This window comes from Plectrocnemia conspersa, unplaced genomic scaffold, assembly GCF_051122295.1.
Source record: "Plectrocnemia conspersa isolate PC_06_02 unplaced genomic scaffold, ASM5112229v1 ptg000013l, whole genome shotgun sequence".
NCBI lineage: Eukaryota > Metazoa > Arthropoda > Insecta > Trichoptera > Polycentropodidae > Plectrocnemia > Plectrocnemia conspersa.
The window spans coordinates 14064032-14089184 of record NW_028277177.1 but is presented as its reverse complement, the minus strand read 5'-3'; the positions used below and the strand labels follow the sequence as shown (position 1 = coordinate 14089184).

General features: G+C 28.4%; 1 protein-coding gene across 4 annotated transcripts in view; it reads right to left on the bottom strand.

Annotated features, from left to right (window-relative positions):
* Positions 1 to 25153, bottom strand: part of lft (Limb expression 1 family member lowfat) — a 116723-nt gene that overhangs the window by 30875 nt on the left and 60695 nt on the right. For 2 of the 4 annotated variants that reach the window (XM_088201398.1, XM_088201397.1), the window contains exon 1: positions 6160 to 6395. The exons of 1 other annotated variant lie outside the window; for it this stretch is intronic. The gene's annotated coding sequence lies outside the window, so the exon portion shown is untranslated. Of the gene's footprint in view, positions 1 to 6159; positions 6396 to 25153 lie in introns of those variants that run through there. One more of the 4 variants, XM_088201399.1, reaches the window with a different exon arrangement.

Here is a 25153-nt window from a genome sequence, read left to right as displayed (position 1 = left end):
AATTACATGTAATTTATGTTACAACTATAAGATTTATTAAACTTATACAACACAAAATCAGTGATAAGTTTAAGAGTCCCAAACGTTTTTTAATCCAATCATATTATTTATTCGTTTTAATGAAAAGTTGCAATAATAAAATACACAACACAAAACAACTGATAGCACATAATTTTAAAGACAATTAAATTATTTAATTGTTGTGGCAAAAAAATCTTTGCAAATTAAAAAATAATGCAAAATCTGAAATAGATCAGCACAAACCCATATTTTTTTCAGCTATCGCCGAAAATATTAATGTGTTTGGCAAGCTCACTAGAAGCTAGATGGCTCGTGCAAGAGGAGCGTTCTCAAGCGCTGACGTCCTGGCCGCAACAAGCAAGAATAAGGAACGCGGTCGCGACTCTTCAGCACACTTGCCGAAAATCATCGAACATTAACACATCACCATTAAAAAACGCTTCATTGAGTAAACGCTACGACGAAAATGCAATAAATTGTATCTTAACGCTCCCAGCAAAGGGCACTAGGATACAAACGCAGATTCGACCCGTACTCAGACATCTGAGAAATTATATTTGAATTCTCTCCAACAAAAAGGAGTACTTCGCTTCACTCGGATTCCAGATAACGAAATCATACTCTAGGACGTTACGAACTAGCGTATCGTACAGAACGTGTATTGTCAATACATTATTGAAGTATAATGTTTGCAATAAGGCGTTAAGGAAGCCGAGCATCCTTAACGTCTTATCGCAAACATTGGCGATGTGCATAGAAAATCTTCATCCCTGCTCTTACATCACTTTCAACACCTCCGCCTAAACTGTAAGAGAATTCAGCAAGGCAAGAAGAGCTAGAAAATAACACTTGGCGATGTTGAAGATTTATTATCTTCACAGAAACTCCATGTTTTTCTGTGAAGATAATAAATCTGAATTTGTGCAAATACTATGAAACACTTTCAGGTCATCAGCATATAATAAATATAAAGAGTTATTTATTGCCGCATGTATGTTGTTATCAAGAAAAAAAGGATCAGAATTATTGTCCTGTGAAATTCCAGAATGTGTGACATACTCAATGGATCGATGATTATTATAGCTCACATATTGATGGTGGCGTAATTAAAGCTACACGTCACACGTTGCCTTAAATCCAACTTTAAATAAATTTAACATATCAAATTCTATAAAATTAATAAAACATATTTTTGTGTAGCTTGTCAAACAAAACTAAAAATAATGTTGCGTGAAATATTTAAAAATTATATTATACAAATTAAAAGCTGTGCGAAAATTCCATGAAAATCCAAAAATTAAAATCTGCCTTTGTAACATTACAGATGTCACTATTATAGGTGTAACAATCACTATAACTATTTATTGCAAAAATAAGCAAACTAAAGCTAAAATCTGAAATTGTTGAAATATGTTTTAATAATATATTATTTAATTACTAGAATTATTCAATTTAGCAAAAAAATTAATAATAATCACTATTTGTTGCATTTTTAATTGTTATTTCCTTTATATTCCTTTAATTGCCGAAATTATGTGGTGATGCATGTATGTATTATTTATAGATACATTGAATATAACGAGAAGAAAGAACATAATTTTTATATAATATTTACATAAAATATTTACGATATTCAGCTAATATGTTTTAATAATACAGTATTTAATCACTCAATTTATCTATTTATTGTAGCAAAAAGTTTTTCATAAAATATGAATATTAATCTATATTAGTTGTGTTTTCCTTTACATTCCCCCAATTTACGAAATTAGATTAAATAACGCACTTATGTATTATTTATATACATATATTAAATATATTTAAAAAATCACTTTTTTGTATTTTTTAAATACCTTTCGTTTTTTTATTAAGCATGCAACAACGGGGTAAACACAATTACCAACTAATAAATAAGTAGTGAGACACCATACTAAGTCAGTGACATATTTTAATAATTAAATATGCGACGCGAATAACGTTGTAAGTCTTAAGAACGTAAATAGTCAACTTTAAAATGTTAAAAATCATTGACAGATTTACATACGTTAATTTTAGGATTTTTATAATATTATATTTTACAATTTATTCATCAGAAAGTTTTTTCATACCTAACTAGTATCTATATAACACGATATTGGATTTTGTTAAGAATGAAAATTTTCAATTGTGGAATAACGTATGATTTTGTAACGTTGCTCTACTATATGATAGCAAGTACCTTTGGATCATTTACAACGTTTGTTAAAAAAAATTAATAAAAAAAAATTGACCAAAAATATTTAAAAACGATAAAAAAAATTAGAAAACAACGGATTAGAAATTAAAAACGTTACATTTTTTTATATAAAATAATTTATCATTTGCCGGTAGATATTTTGCCAACTCTAGTGTTATGTTTAAGTTGGTTGAAATCGCAAAATCACTCATATAACGTTATTCAATAAAAATCTAGATTAAGACTTAAAACGTTATTTGCATTGCATATTCAATTACTAGATAAAATTATAGCTCACGATCAAATTTGTCGATTTCTTGGCAAAAATTCTCAGCTGTAATTACTTTTATTTTATTTTGAGAATTTTATACCATCCAATATGTATAACCTAGTTTAATTTTAATTATTCAACACTATATTTATTCGCAATAAATGAAAATTTGAGGAAAATTTAATATGTGAAAATCGATTTGAATTTAATTATATAATAATCAATAATTTCGATTATAATTTTCTAAACACGATAGAAAACACTATGGTCTCTATGGGATTCACCATATATTCACCATGTATTAGACACCAACTTATAAGACTGGTCTATTATGCTGGTTATAATGTAGTAAATAAATTTATTTTATATTTAAAAGAATAAAATCAAAACTGATTAGTGAAATTATATTAAAAGAATATTTTTCAAAAACAGTTCCTATGCAATTGAACAGCTTTAATATAAATACTACATTTAAATCGCTATGTATTTAATAGATATTACTTCTTGGTATTAGTATTAATGTTAAAATGTTTGTTATATTTACAATTAATAATTAATATATGAATAATTTCCTTAGATATAATTTTTTAATGTTTTTTCTAAGATATTAAATTTATCAGAAACGTATTTATATATTAAGTATTATCTAGCTAATAATATAATATTTAATTATATTAGTACATAAGCGTATGGTACATAAGACATAATTTATACATACACATACATTTATTTCTAATATATTTGCCTTTACGAAGATGTACCTTTGCTGCGGCTCCATCGTGCCGGTCGCATCCCAATTTGTGCCGTCTTTTGTCTTGTCTCTTTATTTTTATATCAGACGTACGAAACCGTGGACGCGCGAACCCAAAAATCCAACTTTGCGAATCGACAAAAAACTCAAACATACAATGATAATAAAAAATGATTCATAACAGTACAACCGTTAAGCGACGCGTTCGATTCACGTGCTAAAAAGCCATAGTCACAATATGATAATTAGATTGCACTCCAACGCGTGCCGTGTTTGCTCACTGCTGACATTCGAGTCCCAAACATGACTTGCGTCTTGGGACAAGTTTATGAACTTTGCCGGAGAATGACACACAGACTCGTAGATTTTTTATCATCTATCTAAATGTTGTGTTACTATGAAAAACTCAAAGGTTTGTCATCTCTTTTTCAAAGCATCGTGCCGCCGGGTGCAAAATCCCATGTACTCGGGCTGTCGGGCTCGCGTGAGTCAAGCGGCACACCTATTGACTGGCCACACGGTTTGTATCCCGAAAACCGGTGATTTACGTGTTCGTAAATGATTTCGTCGATATTTTTTGCTTTGAGAACGATGAAAAAACGACGCATGAGGTCAAAGAGAACACGAATTTGCGATAAACATCGCGTGAAGTGCGCCGATAATGTCTAAAGTGAAAAATTATAATTAATCAATCGGCGTTAATCGATTGGAATTAAATCATTAAAGAGCGACGCGTCATCATTAATTTAATTTTGTTTGAATCTGTATGGAAAGCTCGCGAGTGATATCGACGCACGATGAGCGCCAAACCCGTTCGTCGGTTTAATATGACGATGATTAAATCACTTCGAAAGGTTATGTATATATATATATATACATTTTTAAAACAGTATACAAAATTTGTCAGTAATTATTAAGTTAAATAAAAATACAAAAGGACAGCTGGCATTATACCAAATAATATTAAACAGGTATATCATAAAATATAGGACATATACGACTTTGAAATTTACATTCGTTTAAAACCCACCACCAAAAAGTGTTTCAAAAACCTTAAGATCCAAAAAGGCGATCACCACTTAATATACAACTGTCAGAAAATTAAGTTACCGTGAATGAACTAATGAAAATTAAGAATTAAAAGTTAAATGTCTAACGCAATCAACAACAACAACGAAAATATTACAAATAAAATAAAAAACACTAGACGATGCGCGTTTAAATGTATCACTTGTTTGTACTAAATTACTATCCGTTATCATAGCAACTACATTTTTTATTATTGTATTACTTTGAAAAAAACAATTGAAAGATTCTGATTTGAATCGTATTTATCGGAACTTATATCAAATTAAAACACATTTAAAATAAACAATTTTAATATAGATTGGTAGATTTAAAAATAAATAATCACACGAGGAATTTTTCTGTTCTTTTAAGAGTCTTAAGTATTACTTTAAATGAAATGTAAAAGCACCATTATATTTTTTATTTAGTATCCAAAAACTAGCATAAAAATAATATTTTATGGCCTTATTTATAAATCAAGAATATTGTGACATAATTCGTCAAGTTATTACCAAAAATATTGCATTTCTAAAAACGTAAGTTAAAGTACTTTAAAAAACATGAAAACGTTTATATTTTTTATTCAATTGCAAACCTACAACAAATAAATCAAAGATAAAAATATGATATTTTATCATAACGTATTTTATTTATTTCGCATGACTAATCTAAACATATGTATATGTTCATAGGGATAATAAACTTCGCTTCTGGTTTTAATAATAAAATATTAATGCATAATTTTTCTTAAAAATAACATTTTATCGTCAAAAATGGCAGTAGTTAGAAATTGGTTATCCAAAATAAGAAATACTAAATTAGCAAAAAAATAACACAAAAAATATCGCAGACAATTTTATCTTAACAATATCTAAATAAAATTGTATTTTTAAAAACTTTTCATTATATTTCTATACTATATTGCATATCCATAAAAATATATTATTTCATGTTAAATAAAAACTGAAAATATTTTAAATAATATTTTTTTGTAAGAAAATTTTTTCGTGTTGTTGATGAAATTATAAAAATATATTGAAATATTATATTCTGTATAATTTAGAATAATAGTATATATATACACAATACATATATTACAAAATTATTGAAGCAAAAAGATTAAAGAAATTTTGTATTAAAAGCTCACGAATGATATCGACACGCGATTACCTTTATATGTGTAGGTATTTATTTTATTAAACATATTTTATTGGTTAAACTAAGAATTTATTATAGAATTGTTTTTGCCCAGAATCGATACAGAACTCTGCATTTTTGTATGAAAAGCTCTGTAGTGACATCGACGCGCGTTAGTCGCCAAACCCATTCACTCACACGTTACACGACATTAATTTTAGCGCAATTGTTAATAAATTAAAAGCATAATTGATTTTAAATTGTACATGGTGCGCGAATGCACTTATCGGCAACTGCGCGTATGCATATAAGCAGTGTCTCCTTGTCACCCGGTCAAGTTGCCCTTGCAAGGGCAGCTGGACGAGGGCGTGAGGTGCTCGACTGGCAGAGGAGGAGAGGAGAGGGACGACGACAGACCAACTGCAGACAAGTCAAGGATTTTTGCAAACAATCGACACAACAAAGGCTCTCGAGTTATTCCGTATAAGCTCGAGTCAATTATTTCACGACAAAACCTTCGGCGAGTGAAAGACGTTTTAAAACGTACCGCTAAAGAAGCGGTCGCCGAACACACACACACATACATTTATTTATTGCACACGAACGGACAGTGTGCATACGGAGAGACAGACAGACACACGAACACATTGATTATTTCATGTAAAGCTTTCTTAATAGATATGTTGGCGAACTTACTGTATGTGAATTTGCACAATGCTTCGAGTGCAACGTTTTGGGAGCGCGGCGCGGTATCGGAAGTTATCGAAGGTTTTGGGTGTTTTAACGGCTAGTGAAAGGGTTCGTTGATTGGGTGGAGGTCAGGAGACAATGGCAGTAAGGCAATATGTCAGGATAACAAAAGATGTTAGGTCTTACGTGCGAGGTTAGGCGGCGGCGAGCGGCGCGCGGCTCGGCGGCGGCCTGCGCTCGACAAACAGCCGAACGCCGAAGCCCGCCCCCCGCCGCCGCCCGAAAGCAGGGGCGGCTCGTGGAGAAAAGCTTGTCCTATTAACTCAGTATAATATTGAACTTTTAATTCTACTTAGACTTGCGTAGGAGGAATTCAGAGAGTAAATATACAAAAACCAGAAAATATTTTTTGGTATTTGACTTTAAAGTCTGGAATTTTGTTTACAAAAAAAAAACTTTATTCGTTATTTAACATAAGTATCGTTAATTTCAATGCATTTGGTGAGCCTAAGAATGATTTTCTTGATTCCAACGCGCCTACTCAGTTTTTAACACCAAATGCGCTTAAAGCTCCGATAGTCCAATCTTCCAGTTACTGTTTAATAAATAACAGCACTGGATACAAAAGTGCATCGCTTATTAAACGTAATTAAAACAATTTCAAATAAGTTCATCAATGTTAACTTTTAGTTTTCCACTCCTATTAGAACGTTTTTTTTGCTTTAAAATCATAATATTAATAATAATAATTTGCTATACGTATTACACAATCAACTACATTGAATAAATCACACACTATTAAACCGTTTCCTATGTATCTCTGACTTATTTATTATATATTATATTGTCCTATATGGAATGTAAATATTTTAAAAGTGGCGTTGTGAGTAAAACATAGGGAATTAACATTAAGATTATAACTAAATTCTAGACAATAATTTTAAAATAAATAAATAATTTATGTAAATTATTCTTAATCATGTTTTATGTAAGAGCGATGTTCACAATGTATGATATATAAACAAAGTTTAGAAAACATTGATTTATACTTTTGAAGCTATTCATTATTCATTTTTTAATATAATCAAAGCATTTTCTGAACCTGTAAAAGTGCACTATTCAGTGCTTTCTTTTATACAAAAGTGGTATTCGGAAAGTAAAGATACAATGTGTAAAAAATATTTCTAAAGCATTTTATTTTATGGTTGACTCAAAATAAATATTAGAACAAATGCGTTTTTACTTCCTTTTTAGCTATGACCATCACATTTTATTGCGTTAAATTCGCAATCCTATTTTTGCTCAATTACAATGCCATTGTCTTTAAAAAAATAATATTTGATGAGTTAATCTTTTCGCACAAAAGAACTGTATAAACCACCTTGCAAGATTAGAAATTGAATCATCGATTTTAAACATATTCTTTAGTCATGCTTTCATTTTATTAGTCTTTTACTTACTTTCTTAAAAATTATTTAACAATTTAGCATACATTATATATTAAAATGTTAAAATATGCTTGGAAACATAAAAATGATTTTAATGTTTTTTAAATACGAAAAAAGTTGTATGTAAGCAACACTTAAACAATGTTGCTTTAGCTTTTTGGCTGTTTTAATCTTTAATATAAGTTTAAACTTAAATTTAATTAGAACTGCATCTTAAAACTAATACATACTCAAGCATATTTTAATACTTTTTATGTACATATTTATGCTTTTTGTGTATTATTATATATATAAATATTTTATTAATGTATTGTATTTCAAAACCAAACAGTATTTAGTATATTCATACATACATATATATAGTATATATCAATGGATTAATATATTTAAACTTTTTAGTAGTTTAAAGTAATATTGAATAAATGTTTATAGAAAATAAATAAAGACAAATTCCTAAAAACAATTTTATGAAATAAAATGAAAATATAAAGTAAAATTTTTTCACCTTATCTACAGTTTGTTTTAATTTTTTGTATAGCTAAATATGGTTTAAAACATGTATGTATTATATTTTTTATTGAGAATTTTGAACTTGATATTTTTATAAGACTATTAAATCGATATTGAAAATATGCTCATCGCCTATTATAAACCACTTTAGATGGTACGCCTCTGATCGGTGTGTTCTTGGCGATATATAAAATACAAACGAAGCTGACCAATGCGATTCGAAATGAAAACGCGATTTTTTCAACTAATTTATTCGGCAACTCTTTGTTAATTTATATGATAATATAATTAAAATAATATAATGAATAAAAAATAACACATCGACAGTTACTCCCACATTTTAATAATTTATTACCCATCATTCAATTCGATTATTCAATTAATCGCCGATACCACTATATTGTTGCAAAATACAGAGATTGTTAACCTCGGGCGCGACGTTGCGAAAAAAAGGCAAAACGATCCGTCATCGTCTTGTGACCTTACCAAAAATAGATATTAAAAAATATTATATATTATATTATGCTTAAATATTATTTAATTTTTTTTGTTGATATGATTAAAATGAACGCCACATCCGAAGCATTTAAACATTTTTCCACAATACCGGTTTAGACGCCAGTTTCTTCAATCAGTAAATCATAAAGCGTCGACCGGCACATATCGTCCGAAAACTCGGAATACGCCTAATTAGTGAAATACATAAATTCAACCAACATCTATTTATCATACATTAACAAGACTCTTTTTTTACCTTCCACGAAACAAATACAGCGATCGTAAGCATCCGAGCTATTAATCAAAAGATTGACACCAATTAAAAAAGCTCGCGCGTTTGAGACAAAAGCACGTTTTTCTCGCGTAAACGCGGCCGGCTATTGAAACGGAGCCTAAGTATGTATTTGTACAGAGTGTCTCATAAATAAACCTACAAAAGTTAAACTGATATATAAAGTAACCTAACCTATATACATATTCTATATAATATATTCTCAACTTGTAGAACAGTATTATTTATTTTCACGAAGATATTTTTTTTGAGAAAAATTGGAAATGCTTCAGTTTTCCTGATATTTTGTGTGAGATTATATACATAAAATAAATTTTAAATAAATTAGGGTAAAAAAATATTTATTTAACATAATTTACAGTTTAAGAAACAGATGATATAAGAATAGTAAGTATATTACCTATAGAAGGAAAGTCAGTAGTATTATACCAAATGTTTAACTTATACAATAGAAATATATAATATGTAAAGAAAAAAATCATTCACGTCTAGCAATATATTGTAATATATTAAAAATGCAATTAAAAAAAAACTAAGTAAAAATGTTAAAAACAATTAATTATATAGCATGTTTGGAAAAAAAGAAGACAGTATCTTAAAATCAAAACCTTATCGAGAAAGAAAATAATAGCATATTTATCAGCGAAAAAAAAATTGCTGCAAAAAATTGTATGGTGTAATTTATTCACTGACGCATTGGTCTATTGTCCGTCAAGTTCCACCGATTGATTAACAAATAAACTTAAAAACAAAAGTCATTATAAAGTTGACCTTTTTCAATATATCCAACAAAATACATAGCAAGTTATTATTTTTAGCTGATATTTTATTATCTAGTCTCAATGCAAAGGTGTTATATGTTAAAAATACACGCTTTTAGTGTTATCAACATTTTTTTATAATGTAGTTGCTTTAACATAACGAGCCTTAACATATCAATTAAATTTAGTAGCGAAGTTGATGGAGAAAATTCAAAGAAAATTTCTGAGATATCTCTACAAAAGAGAATATTGATTGTATCCTATTGCCTTTTTTCTAGAAGCGTTGGAATACTATTCATTGAACTTCATACTTAGCTTCTACGCAATAAAGCATTTTTTAAAGTTGCTAAGGGGTGGAATCAACTATCAGTCAATGATCGGCGACTTTCGGCTGCGAACTTTAGAGTGCCCTAGAAAGTCGCGATCGCATCCCTTATTCTTTCCAGTTGCGGCCAAGAAAACGCTTAAGAACACTTCTCTTGCACCAGCCATCCAGCTTTTCAATGAGCTTGCCAAGCACAAGGATGTTTTCATCAAGGATGAGGAGCTGGTGAAAAATATATGGGATGGTGCTTATCTATTTTTAACTGTTTTTTTTATGTTTAACTGTATAATATGTATAATAACCAGCATGACGCATTAGGAAAACCTGCTAAGTCATAATGGTCAGATTTGTAATAAATAATAAAATAAAATAATAAAAATTCAAGAGCGTTTTTGCTAATTACAATATAATTTCAATCGAAAAATTAATGCCACACCTTGGACCTATTTTTTTTAGATAAATATTACTTATTCGTTTAAATGCTTTAATTATATACTGCTGCAAAAATTAAACATAATATTTTATGCTTAACATTCTACCAATTCAATTATATTCAATTATAATACCATCAATGACATTCGAACGACGATACGCACAATGCACATGCATTTTTCGGTGCGATGAAGCAGCCTAGTATTGGTATATAGGTAAATGTCATAATCTTTTTTAGTTTAGGCAGCCCTGTTTGTTTATTTCTAAATACCGATAGATAGCGATAGTTCGGCTTAGTATAGCTAACAGTAAATCTTTTTCGTTTGTACTTTATCCGATCCTGACAATCAATAACAGGGACAGGGTTAATCATTCAAAGCTTTCAGAATATTAAAGAATAACTCAATTTAATGAATATCAATTCTCAGTTTTAGATATTTTAAATATTTTTCAATTAGATTGTTTGAATATTTCTGATTTACAAATATTATAAATTGATTTTTAATGTAGCAGTATTGATAAAAGGAGCATTTAATTAAAAATATCAATAGCATTTATATTTTTATAAACACTCTGTATATTCAATCTATAAATAAAAATATATTAACGGTACAGCGAGTTCTCATTAGACGAGACTACTAAGCAGAATGGTGGTTGTTCGAGGAAATGCCACTCTCGGCTTCGTCTCTCGAAAGGATATTGAGGCCATCGTTCCGTCGCGGTAGATCCCTCCTTTTGTGAAGGCTCACTTGCACTCTCTTTCGCTCCCTGGCCACTCGTTCGGCGTCTCTTTGGGGCCCTCTCTTACAAGAAAAAAGTTAACCGCGAGGATTGCAACTGATTGCGTCTGCCATTCGGTTTTTGTGTGCCACATATCTACGTTCATGTATTATTCATAACAGTTTCGTATATCGATCGCCCGCGTGATAAAACCCTTTGATGCTTTTGTTCGGGAGCGTTCCAGGGCACACGTGGGAACTAATGTCCTTTGATGCCGAGGAATCTTCGGAATCGTCAACCGGCGAAAAACGTTCACACGAATATATTCGTAATTACGTTTCGTACGGTCGAGAAGAATAAAAATAAATCAAGTTCCACATTTTACATCCATAACCTCGTTATAAGAACGAGTTTCAATCGTGCAACGCGTCAAACGCGCTCGTAAACTTGTGAAATCGAACTTTTATGTATTATAATAAGTAATAAAATACATATATTTTTGTACATAACATTAGAGTGTAGCTCGAGAGAGCCTCTGTCGCCATTTGATCAATACCGGTCGTAATTTTGTCGTTATGTGTTTTATTTTAATTTTCTAATGAGGGCGTCTGCAAAATCGTTAAATTGACGTTTTATAGCTGTTTTAATGTACCGTATTATTTTATGTTATTGACGACTTAATATTTATAGACAAAAATATGACAAGTCGCAACGATTCAAAGATAAATTGAATAAATAAATAATTTAATGTATTATTCACATTTTTTCAATATTTGGTTATCTATATCTGATCTATCTCTAGTGTTTTTTTATGACGGACATTTCATTCAAAATCTTAGCTAAACTAAATACCTGAAAATCATTTCCTACATTATTAATAATACAATAAGATATCGTGCATTTATATTTTTAATTTTAATATATACACATATATGAATTGTAATGTTCCCAAAAAAAAAACAATTAGCAAAATCGTACGAAAAAAATTACCTTCAATTCAGCGGCTAGATTTTTGTTAGGATCTACATTCGTCCTGAAATTATTCCCAATTAAGATTTAAAAATGTTTGTGGGTTCAAAGTCAGATAAGCATGCTCAACCATTACTCTTAACAATGCTTTGTTTTATGGGATACGATATAACTAAAAACCCTTTTGATTAAAAATCTTTCTTTTATCTAAATTATGTAAAATTTGCCGATGTTCAATTAAAAATAACATAGGGTGATATTTTGCCATAATTACCATTAACATCCTTACATTCTTACATCTTTAAAACCAGAACATTAAACTAGTGGTAAAGTCGGTGACTATTATCTTAAAGACCTAAGTTTGATTACCAAATGAACCATAATGTTTTTCATTTCTATCGTATATAGGAAATCATAATTATTGATTATCGTTAATTTAGGCCCTCTTTTAATTAATTTTTAATCTTAAAATAATCTCTCATTGTGTGCTTAACTTTTTTATACTATCGTTTTCTAACGCAGATATTTCTATGATTTATTTAAGTTCAAAATCATTTTTAGTGTTATTTTGGGTAAAATGTCTGATAAATTATTTAAATTATATGATAAATATAAAATAAAAAATAAGATGCTATTAAATAAAAATATAAAATACTGCTCTATTGTCCTGTAATTTTACAGACTTGCTATATTATATTTATTGCCGATAGAAAGCGGTGTAAATTAGGAATGCAACACGGAAAAAGACGATAAAATAGATAGTCACTAATAGCTGAAGAAAACCAGGGTCCGAACCACAGTTTGAGATTGGAATTAAAGATTATTAAATATTTATGATTTTTATCGATTATCATAGATTTAGTTTATCTAGATTTGCCAAATCCCATGAATGAATACAATGATGAATGTAAGCTTTTGTGATAATGGTTAAAAGTCAATAAAATAGATTTCTAATGTCTTGCTACTTGTAGATGTTGATTGTGTTTACCTGTTGTAACGAATTGGGCTAACGCTTGTCATATTTTAACAAAAGATTATTAATAAATAAAAAATCGTGAGAACAGAAACACGATAGCTTACCACAATGTATTGATAAAAGTGTTAACTATTCTATACTACTTTACATTTTAACTAATTTGATATTGCGATAATCCCTAAATTAAATTATTGATACCATAAGATAAACGCCTCCAAAATATAAATTATAATATATTTTCCTTCATATTAAGAACCGACAAATATTTTAAAATAATAAGTTAACAATAAAATCAACTTTATATTGTAAACGAATTATTTTTACATCATAATATTTTGAGCATCATTGTTTTTAAGAAATCAAATATTAATAAAAAATATGAATATTGATTAGATTTTGGAAAAATTTAAATTACAATTATTTTATGAAACAAAGCAATGATATTCAAGTATGCATTTAAAAAACCCGTAAAAATTACATACACAGTCAATGCTGAAGAAAAATAAAAAAAATGTTGAAATCTCATCATCTTTGAGTGACACTTAAATTAAACTAGAATGAAAATAACAATAATTTAGAGAATCGAAATTATTAAAAATAAAAAAGTACTAAGTTTAAATGGACAGAAATTCGAATAGTATTATTATGATCTGAGTACATCACATAGTTCTAGTATAAGTTCAGCCCTCTTTTCAATAAAATTGTGCAATTTATTAAAATAAGAGTATTAGACTTATTTTAAATTTATCGCTTTTAAATTTTCCCCTATTTTAATTAGTTAAATTTGTTAATCTAGTAAAAAGGTAATACTCACAGTCTTAGAAACAATTGCACCAATAAAAGTAAGTACAAAATAAAGTGATTACTTGTCAATACCCTCAGAAAAAATTGTCTTCACCATCGCATTTGCACTCGTGACAATGACTACAAGTTTGAAAGAAACCTTATTAATACTTTAATCAATTGACAATCATTGCAAACTTTTACTTTACCTGTTTTTATTTTCAATAGCGTGGAAGCAAGTTGACATAATAGTAAACTATCTGGATACGAATCCTGCGTTTCCATCACAAAAATACTTTCAATCTGTTATAAATAAATAAAAGAAAGAAAAAAACAAATGATTAAAACGCTTAATATTATTTAACTTGAAGTTTAATTATATAAATGCGTATTATATAAAATATCTCTAAAACATGTGCTTATATTTAAATTTAAGTTTATGTTTTTTACCGTAGTTTTCAATACTTAAAATAAGTTAGGTATATGAAATATTTTATGGTATTTTCCGGTGTGAAAATAACAATGTTCTATTATGTACAATTTTTTGTAAATTTGGGAGACATGTAGTTAAGATAAAACTAGTGTTACCCCACATTAAGCGAACATATGTTAAAAAGGCACACATAACTTGTAAATAAATACATATTTTATAAAAATAAAGTTGTATCGAAAAAAATGCCAGAAAAACGACCAAAGTCCAATTTGCTTTTGATTTTTTATATTTTTTTGTGTTCATTAATATATTAGGTTTCAATATGTATTGTTTATATTTAAAACCAATTAAATAAAATATTTCCTTGTAATCAGAGATGAAAATAATTTTTTACTCTCTCCTGTAAAAAATGATTTTTGGGACAATGGTTGTTCTTCATTTCAGGTCTTCGATTATAATTTACTCTGTTTTATTAAAATTAATTTAATAGTATATTTTTCTAACAAAAATATCAAATGTACTTAAATAAATATTTTTATTCTTAATCGTTTATTTTAGATATTAATAAATTAATTTTGAGAATATACTGGATTCATATTTAAGAACACTGTATATTTCAGTTAATTTCCAACATTTGTGTTTTGCTTAATCATATCGTTTTTTTATCTAAATTGACTCTACCTTACTCTACTTAGAATAGCATTAAAATTTATTTTCAGTGTGTGAAACACAAGCCCGAAGCAGTACCCCAATCTGAAAACGTCGATGTCCCGTTTCGTGATTTTGAGCCCGAGATTAAGTGCGAACGGCCGCGCGCGTAATTGACATTACAATTTTGTGTGTTGGCCGTATTTCCATTAAATTCGTGTCAAAATCCCGATTATTTATTTTTGTGAGAGGGGCGGCTCCTATCCACTACCGGCGGCCGGGTCGTTAAGACACTCCGCCTTGAATAATGGTCGGTCGGACACCGAGACTGCACACACACATGCACAGACACATAAATGTATATACATATATGTGTGCTCACCACCACCATAAAAGTGTGGGTGTGCTTGGTATTTGCATATACGTGTATACCCGGCGAGACAGCCACTTTGTAATTACACCAGACCTGGACGCGGATGCGCACCCATCCAGCGAACGATCTTCTTTCGTCACCGCCATCGCTACTTGTTACCCCCGAAAATATTTTCTGTGACAATGGTTCATCTATTGATATAATTTTAAGCTTAAACTCTACCAGCATTTTCGATAAGTTATATTATCATCCCTGTTAGTATTACTATTTTTATAAAGAGCAAGTTGAATGATTTTTATTTGAGAGCACCTCTACTCTCATGAAATTGTAACACACAATTTACCATGATAGAAGCATCATTATCTCAAGTCAAATCATGTCACATTGAGCAACTTTCTTAGTCATTTATTTAATGCCATAGATAGCAATGTGAAGCGAAACAGTAAATCATAATGTGTTAATCATTATTAGTACGTGTAAGTATTTTTTGATAAGACTCGGTAACGAGCGTTCCCATTGCGACGACAACGGCACGATTTTATTGCTTTTGACGTGGATTTTTGACTTTTGATAAGGGATAATTGTTTTTTGCGTTCTCCTATTGGTCAAAATTTGGTTTCGATGCGCTTTATTCGATACAAAAAGTCTTTATAAAAACGCTTAATAATCGAGCGTTTGCAACGCGATGGGACGATTTCTTGCTTTTGACCTGAACTGGAAATTCACAATATAGCAACACTGAGCAGCAAAAAAACACAACTAATTATCAGGTATATATTATGAGTAAAAAATTTTAACAATTTTTAATGCCTAATGATGTTAAAAAATATATAAAACGCCATTTTTGTCATGAGGCCCGGAATCATTGTTTTCCTAGAACCCGGTTTCGCTCTCGGCGGCTCTGGCCATAGACATACATACATATATAAATAAAATATATAAGATTGATGAATAAAAATGAAAACAAAATGCACACATTTTAAACACAAATCAGCATCTATCATTTTTTATACTAGTACAATATGTAACATTGACAAACATAACACATTAGATATATTTTAATTAAATTTTAAATGGATCCCTTGGTGAAAATTGTTTTTTTTTTATCATTATTTGCATTAATTGATTAATTTTTGACCTTTTAAGCTCATACAAATCTCATCGCAGTCATAAAAAGGCGCCGCTCCCAATAATCAAAAGCTTTTCTCATATCCGGCGCCCGGTTTAAATCAGCAAGCAATATGGTAGCGGCGTGCGTGCGTCTCGGAAAGCATCCATTATTCATAAAGATCTTACGGTCATGTGCAATCATCATTTATTTGTTTTCGATTTGACCTCTTTCACCGGCGTCGGTTATTCACTTACCTCGCATCTGATACGCGGTGCGCACTTATTATATAATAAGTGGACGAGCCAGTCTTGCCATGGTTACTTTGCTCGATAGTCAATACTGCCCGACACATTCCTACATCGGTTTAACAAATGGTATTAATAATTTAAATCATCGTTTGTGTATAGTGCAGCTATTGTGAATCTATACGGTGGGATATTGAATTTTAACCGTTGAGAATTAATAGTCGCTTAACATCGCAGTGCGAAAACCAAGCCTTCGAACGTTTGAGATTTACGGTTGAAGAGAACCGTATGGATGAATATTTATGTGCAAATATTCTTGCATAAAATAGTACGATATAAATACTATATAATAATAATATAAAAACATTTTTCATAGTAATAATTATTGATCATAAATTATAGTAAGAATGATTACGTTCATAGCCAAGGAGATAAATGTCATGTTATAATATTTTATTGTGATGCGATATTTCCTTAAGATCTCAGAAGAATTCTAATCTTAGCAGATTATTTTATGATAATTTAAATTTTAGCACTTATATGCCTAATATTTATAATAAGAGATAAAAAAATATGACTTTTTATCATCGAATTAATAATGTAGCGCCTCTACGATTTTTTTATATGTACAATACAGTATACTCCGTTAAAGCCGTTTCATTAAAGATATAACAGCTTGCTCTATGGGTTAAATTAAACTTATAGAAAGCGGTACAAAATTAACAACCATAAGATTGTCGCTCGTTTTCAATATGCTTTCATTCGGATGAGAAGCATTATATATTAACAATATTGCGCTCTGGAAACCCTTTACTTTTTTAAAAAATCTCTCACTACAAGGACTTATTTAGTTTTGAACTCAACTTCAAAATCTTTCTATCCAACCTTGCTCTTTATTGGTTATAATAATCAACATTTCAGTCCCCTTAACCCTTTGAGCGGTACTGCCGTACATGTACGGCGGTCGATCTTTCACTGGTTTGAGGTTCCCCAGATAGTTATATATTTACATATATAACTGAAGAAAAAATTATTTATTGTAAATAATTTGTATAGAAAATAATATTAATAAATTAAAGAATATGAAATATATGAACAATACAAAAAATATTTAATATTAATTTTATAAAAAAATATTGAGAGCCTCTAAATCGATATGAAAAAAATCTACAAAAATTTGAATAATATACAAAAAATATGTAGAATATATTATCGTAATCTAATAATAGAAAATTGTTAAAAAAAAAAAAAACATACCAATACAAAAATAATAATAGTAACAACAAAAATAAATATGCAAAAAAACTCCAGGTGTATACTAACAAATTAGGAAATGTGTATAAATTAACTTACTACTCAAAGGGGTAAGTGAACTAGGTTTTTTTCTTTTCCAGTCAAAAAACTTAATTTTACGAGTTTCTAGCATCAGATATGTATTTATGTTTAAGGAATTGCCGTTATAAATATACATCACTTGTCAAAAAAGTTTTATGAATTTAAGGCAATAAAAAATAAGCTAATGACTAAGAGTTTTTCTTGATAAACTTCTCCAAAAGGACGATAACGTTGAGGTAAGTGTCCTAATTTTTTTAGAGAAAGTGCCACGAAATATATTCCGCGCATTGGGTGTTGAGTGAGAAAGAAGACGCAAACCTTTGATGACAATTTTATTTGAAATACATATATGAGTTTTAGTAGCTAATTATTAGAGAATTCTCAATACCTATTATATACGACCAAGCTCTATTTTAATTAATCATCATGATATTCATCCTTAAGATTAGGAAAATCTAGGTAAATCTAATATGTGATGATCGATCGGAATTACAACTATATAATAATCACTCCCAGACAATATAAAAATTGAAAAACACAAATGTGAATATGGGATTCGAAGCTAAGTCTTTCAGACCAATAGTCAGCGACTTAAACACTAGTCTATCATGCTGGTCAATTAAAATTATAATACAATTAAAACTTTTATTTTTAAATTCATTTAAATTCATTAAGGTTTTTGGCATATTTTTGAAAACCAAATACAGTTAATAAATATTTTTAATTTAGCTAGTAGAACATTTTATATAATTAGCAAGGATACAAAAAAATAGTATTTAAAGCAATATCTTAAAACACTTATATTTATATTATTTACCGGGTTAACTAAAAATGTTTATTAAATCAATAATTAACTCAATTTTCAATCTATTTTTTTGCAAAATCACACACACTAAATAATATCTGTAGAAATGTTTAAATTCAATAGAGAATTGGAAAACATTTGACATTAATTATAATTAATATGATAAAAAAAAATTTCCTCTATATGTAGAATTAATATACAATACATATGTATATTTCGTTTGTATGAACAAAAAGTTTAAAATCGATATTATATAAAACTTTACAACATATGTATGTGTTTTTATATATATATTTTTAATACTCAGAATAAGATAATGAAATGTAAGGTATATTTATTTTATAGTATATTGATAAGTTTCACTGAACAGTTTTTTATTACTGAGATACGGTAATCTGATTTAAATACATATATAATTAATAATACTGATTGATTATGATGCATGGTACATATTGCATTAGCTTAAAGCCAAGCTTTTGGAGTTTCTTATCTTACATATAGCAAAAAATGTACAGCAATAATATTTACACTAATTGGATCAATAAATAAGTCATTGTATGGACCTAATTGATTTTCGAATATTATCTTTTAATTTCAGAATTGAATTTAAATTGCTAGTGTTCTTCATTTTTTAAGTAACCCCCATATAAATTTCATAAGTAATTGAATTGTAGTAAATGCTGCAACTAAATTCGTGGATTGAAGCGATTAATTATATTTTTATCTGTAGCAGTAAACAAGTTATTTCTCATTTCTATTAGGTTTAAAAATTGATAACATAAGCTTACATTTTGCTATTATTACACTAAATAAAATAAAGGTTAATCTGAACTATTGATGCAAATCTAGGAATGTAGGCAGCGTTATATAATAATGCTTCAAACAAATAATCAATGTCTGACATCCAAATTCATTTGCAATTATTACTTTATCATAAATGTAACTTTAACCAAAAATTTTGTTCTACAACTCAGATCTGTATTTACATACCGATCTTATTTTTTAAATCGTAAAAATTTACACTTTTATTTCAAGGATGATAAAACTATTTTTTTATTTTTTCAAAAAACCTGTTTTTAATTTTCAACAATCTACTTGCTATGAATTAAAAAAAATATTTTATTAATATTATAGTTTTCTGTTATGAAAAACATTTTATATTATTGCTGATGTGTCTAATTTAAACAGTAATTACTCAAACGTTAACAATAATAGCAATTTTTTCTGTTAGTACTGACAAATATATACAATAAACAAAATTGCTTTGTTTACATGTGTTACAACATGTCAAGTCGGATACTTTTAATAATGTCTCAATGCTTAATTACAGCAACTCAATAAGGACTTCTAAATAAAAAATAACATGTCCTGCTTTAATTAATTGTGACAGTTTTGCTCAATTAAATCCATTCTAAATGACAGACTTATATATTTCTCATAAATTAAATAATTACTTTTTTTCACATATATTTCCATCCACTATTCAATACCAGTAAAACGAGTTTATTAATTCGTCAGTGCATCTGAGTCGGCCGGAAAACGACGTCTTGCTCTCACTTGCGAGCATACTATCCTAGATCATGATTTTTTGTACCAAGAGTACTTGATTGGATTCAAGAAGATCTGCACTGATCAATAATTAACTCTTGTGATTTCTTTGACACCAATTTACACGATATACTTCGCATTAATTCAACGCAATCGTGTCATGTATTTTTTTACAATTATATAAAATACATATAATTTTTATTTTTATTCATATGCATTTTAATTGAACGATCGATATGTAAATTTCAAGTGCGAGCTTTCAGTATATGCTTAATTTACGAAACATTCTATTCGAGTATACTAATTAGCGAAAAATTCCTGCACCGCGAACAAGGATGTGGCAACACATAAATTATTATTGGTCTAATTTTTTGTTCAGTCTCAATGTCTGGTGTCATTACGCTCGCCGGGTCTAAGTGATAATGTCAACATAATTTATTCCGCTATTTGACATATGAGATTAGATAGAGTGTTGAAAGAGCGGGCTGTTGATGTGTCCGGTGTGTTGCGGTGTATTTGTCCAATCGTCAAATAGACGGCATTAATTTAATTGGTTGGAATTAATTCCAGCAACACCTACCCGTTTATATGCGGCAAAAAATAATACAATGTTGCATGTGCATCTTTTAGAATTTCATCATTTCAATTAAAAAATTTAATGGTGCAAATGCATGCAAAAATAAATAAATAAAAAGTAAATTCAGAATTTTCAAACTTCTTAAGCATGACTTTAATTTTACGAAATTATGTTATCACAGATGGCATTGAAAAAATGGACTACAGTCATTTCATTTATCCCTGATATACATAATCCGTCTTTTTAAATTAATTAGTAATGCTTGAGGCCAGCAATAGTTTTGCGCTGGTTTACCTGACCGCGTCTTTAACTCGCGACAGCTCAAGTAGGAGGTCAGGCCTAGTCTCAGGCCGCACAATACCATGAACTAGGTGCGATTGAAATAATATTTTAATATTAAATTTCTTACAATTTTTATTTGTCATGACAATATAATATGAAACACTATTAAAAAAATATAGACAATGCATAAATATCTGAAATTATAAAAATACTCAATTCACGTCAAGTACCACAGAAAATGAAAGATATTATTATCTCTCAAGAACTATTGACGTTAAAGTAGAAATCATATTTTATGTGCGTTTCATTGATATTGATTTAACCAAAATATTCCTATAAAATACACCACAAGAATTTATTACTTATTTTTAAATAAATGTATATTATTGGCATTATATGCTCAGTGCATATTTCATGTAAAAAATATTTAATAAGAAATTAAACTTGTATTACTGAAAAAAATTAAGAATTGCTTATTTTTATTTTTCTGTATTTATTCTTATTTAACTTTTTTGAATGCTTTTAAATTAATTAATTATTCAAGTGATATTTTAAACAAAATAACAGTTAAAATATATAAATACGCATTTGCTTTACATTTCTGCATTTATAGCAGCGTGCAAAAAACATTTCAACTTCAAAATTCGTATATAACTAAAGATGTTACATTTTTAATAGATTTATCTTTGAATGTTTAATAAAGTATTTCACGTTAAAAAATAAAATAAAATCTTGCTAATAAGAAAAAGAACATTAAAATTCATTATTGAATTCTAATTTTAGCTTTTAAAACTACTTCAAATATTTAAAGACATGCAACTAATCAACAACAGTAAGAATTAGCTATTCGACTAAATAAATTATTCAACGAATTCGTGGTCGAATTTGTGTGACTCTTTTCATCACTTATATAAGTTTTTGTTTTCTCGAGTTGTGGTATCGAATATTTTTAACTAACGATATTCCCTACGTTTAATTAAGAACTATTTCAGATTCAGTCTAATTTTTTTTATATATAATTTTTCATGGAAGATAATAAAAAAGTCTAATTTTTCACTGTTCCATCGCTAAAGTGGTTAACTTCCATTCCGGAATATAAGAAACACCCCCAGATCGTTTGACTCTCTGTATTTTAGACATTTTTACCACCTTAACAACAAACGTAGTGCATCCGTTCTGACCCATATAAAATTTTGCTCTAATCAGAGAGCATTTTCATAAATGTAACAGCATATTAAGGATTGTCTATTTATTTATTTATCAAATGTTTTGCAAATAATGATAATATCCATATAAGTTTCACATAATCACATAAGCACCGTCATAGTATCATGTTATTTTTACCCTTAATCCAAATTATTGCATCCATTTCGACATTTTTTTAAGTCTTTGAAATAATGATTAGTAATAACTGACAGATTAAAATTTATCATGTCGATAATCTGATACAGAAATACACAATTTGTTTACTTAAGCTAACGATTTAGCATTATAGTTTGAATAAATATTTTCACTACGGTTATTTGGCTGTGTAACCACCTTAAAATACAATAAACATACCTCTTAATAAGAAGTAAGAAATCTAACCAAAGATTAAGAATATATCTTAAATCTTTATGATTTCAAAAAGCGGTGTGTTATTGTGCACGCTTTTCGAAATCAATACAATAAGGCTTTTTTGGTATTGCTTTTAAATGTCACTATGAATATAGGAATTTATGAAAAAGCAATGATAATCACAACATTGCTTTGTAGTTATTATGGTAAAAAATCATCTACCTGATTATTGAAGAGTATCAATAACTAAGACTACAGTAAATTTGACTTATATTAAGCCATGTTTCATTCTTTATATATTTATAATTAATAGTTTAATTATATAATTAATAGTATTATATTTAATTTTTATATCAAATATAGTTTATTTTATCTAATTTGACTAATTTTTCGAATGTAATTAAATCGATAAAAGTTTGTATTATACCATAAATTTTATTGCATTTCATTAATATATATTTTTATTATTACACCTCCATAAGTATTTTCGCAGCATTCTACACGCTCGCATACATTAGCGTTATTGTTAATTATAAAACGGCCGTAAAAATAAACGCACAAACATCGCCGCGAAGGAAATATAAAATAAAATCTTATCGCGTGGGATTCAGTCATAAAATTTCCTGTCAAAAGTTATTTTTTCCACTTTGGTGCCATTAGACTAAATCATATTGGTGAACAACAAAAAAAACTCTATAAAAAATGAACACCTAACATTGCTGGACACTAGAAAATACAAGAAAATTATAAATCAGCGACTAAATGACGTCACATTAGTGACGTAAAATATGCATCCAATGCCCGAGCGTGATGTTGATGAATCGTCTTGTTGTGAGGTGAGAATGTGCGGAATTGGATGAAAAACTACAGTTGTCACCTGTTTGCTTTTTCTACAGTAGTTAAATAATAGTGAGCGTCTACCGGAACGGTAGCATCTGATAAGCAACCGCTTTTTTGGAGGCTAACCCTCTTGCTGCCCTTTGACCTCGAGTCAGTAGCGTCGGTAGATGGTAATTCCATAATATTGTATCTTCACACGCCCACCAACCGACGCACCATGAGTCAGCAACATTTTTTTTAATTTATGTTTTAAATTATATTAATAATAAAGAAACTCTTGGGAAATTATTTGATTCTAAAGATAACAAACAGTAGTGTTTAATATACTATTCGTGTCCAGAACGTTGAAATATAACTTATAAATTTGAAAATTTATATAGGAACATATTTTATATTTATTTTTATTAATAATACGTATTTTATAAATAAATTAATGAGTTCAATTTCTAAATGTTGATTTTAACGTGTAATGCACCTAAAACCACAATAATCACTTTCCTTATATAAGTTATTTCAGATGCAATAAAGTCACTTTAAAAAGAATAGAACTGATTTACCTTATCGAATTGGAAAGCTGTATAAAAAGTACAAAATATGCCTAATTTATAATATTTAATAGAATCTATAGATAATACAAAAATCCAATATATGGACAATGCGAATTTAAATATAAATCTACCGATTCCATTTTTTTCTTTAGAAAAGAATAAAATACTACTTCGTGTGAGAAAATTTTACAATTACAAATTAAAAAATATTAAATTAAAAGTAAAATATCTTGGAAACAAATATTAAAAAGCAATGAACATAAGACAAAATTTTTCATGTATGTATATATTGTATGAAATTAAAAAACAGCAAATATGCTATATAAAAAAATATATATTTATAGTAATTTTCCACTATTGTTTCAAATATATAGACGTTATAAGCAACTGATTTTTTGTGGCGATTTTTGCTTTCTCTGTGACTCATCTTTAGAATCTATAATATGAGCATTACTGATTTATAAAAATCTAATATCAAATTCAATACTTATAATCTGAAGTTTCCATAATAATACAAACACAAACATATAGACTCTTTATAACTGAAGTATTTTTCTAATATCAATTTTAATTTCCGAATATTTCTTAATAGCAAAATAAGAATTATTTTATATCGATAATAAGATAACAAAAATTATTTAATATTTACATAATTTAGCTTAAATATTGTATTTGTTTTATTATTAAATTTCTTAAGAAGACTTGTACATACATATAGATACAATAAGAATTTATAGCAAGAACTAATTCATTGGACTGAGATCGTAAAAAGTTACTATTTTATGAATATAGTTTTTCACACTCCATATTTAGATATTTAAAAAATAAATTGGGCTCCAAAATTTACGATGGCAAAAAATAAATTTGTATGAAATTGAAAGTTTAATGATTTTATTAAATTGGCAACTAAAAATACTTACAAAGTGGTAGACTATTCATTAGATATCCGCAAGTTTCGAAGATGGTTTAAAAAAATTTGAACAG